Here is a 1,224-nt window from a genome sequence, read left to right on the forward strand (position 1 = left end):
CCCACCGTCCGGGGTGTGCACCCAAAGCCTCACTGCATGCACACACCCGAACAGCAGGCACGCTCCCTCCTTCAGGTGGAACGGCGACTGACTTCAGGCTGTGAACACATTCCCATACAATACGTCTCGCTTCGTGTCTTACATTCCTGCACTGAGTCTTTTCCAACACGCCTCTTCACTAAACTTCACTTAAATTATCTCTGCCCTTCTCCTTCCCCGCAGATACCTCCCGCCTCCTGGCCTTAATGACATTCCCAGCTCAACACGTCATCCTGTAGCATAAAATGATTGCAGGGTGTTGTGCGCTTGAGTCTTCTGTAGAGATGGAGCACCAGGTTTTTCTGGTGCAGGGTGGGCAGGAGGAGCATGCCATCTTCCCCTGGTGGGATTTAGAGGTAGGCCTCAGTGGGGTGACCATGTGGCCTTTCTCTTTGCCTGTTCTGGCGCTGCTGGTCCTAGTTCACAAGCTTTCTTCTGCCCTGCCTGATGGAGACTGTGTTCAGAAAAGACTCCACCTGTGAGACGTACTGGGGCTTTGTTTGATGGAAACTGATCTGGGAAGGAATAAATAAGAGTCTCCATGATTCAGATGGTCATTACCATGCAGCCTTGGGCAAAATCGTTCTGGGCGGCAACCAGAATTGTCTGTGAATCAGGGTGGCAGTTCATAGCACGGGAGGAAGGAGAGAGAGAAGGCTCACACCTCATCTCCTGCCCCCCTCCCTTGATGGACACTTCTCTCCCCTGACTACCTCCAAGCTTCTCAGCTCAGTCACTGGATATTTTTTCACAGAAGACAATCCCTGTGAAAATACTGCCCTTGCTAACCTTCCCACAGATCGAAGTTTGTGACTCTGGTGAAGAGAAGAGAAACGCACATGGCTGATGGGTAGGCAGTCCCTGCTGAGGCTCTGGGGCTCTTCCATTCTCTCTTGGCCCAAGCAAAGCCAGGATCTTCCCCTCTGCAAGTAAGGGGAACACTGTGGGAGAGGAGAGTCCACCCTAGAGTCCCCAGGAGTTGAGGTGGCAGAGCTGAAGGAGCAGAGGTGGCCATGTGAGGCCATGGGTGGGTGAACACTCCTCTCTTTCCATTTCCACAGACGTATGTCTCAATCTCTAGTCTTCGTCTAAATGTTCCACTCGTGAACTAAGAAGCTGCTGGACCAGATGAAAATATGGACATCTTTAACTCCAGTAGCTCCTGCAGATGCTGTGCTGTGCCCC

The sequence above is a fragment of the Phaethon lepturus genome, unplaced genomic scaffold, assembly GCF_000687285.1.
Source record: "Phaethon lepturus isolate BGI_N335 unplaced genomic scaffold, ASM68728v1 scaffold7844, whole genome shotgun sequence".
Lineage (NCBI taxonomy): Eukaryota > Metazoa > Chordata > Aves > Phaethontiformes > Phaethontidae > Phaethon > Phaethon lepturus.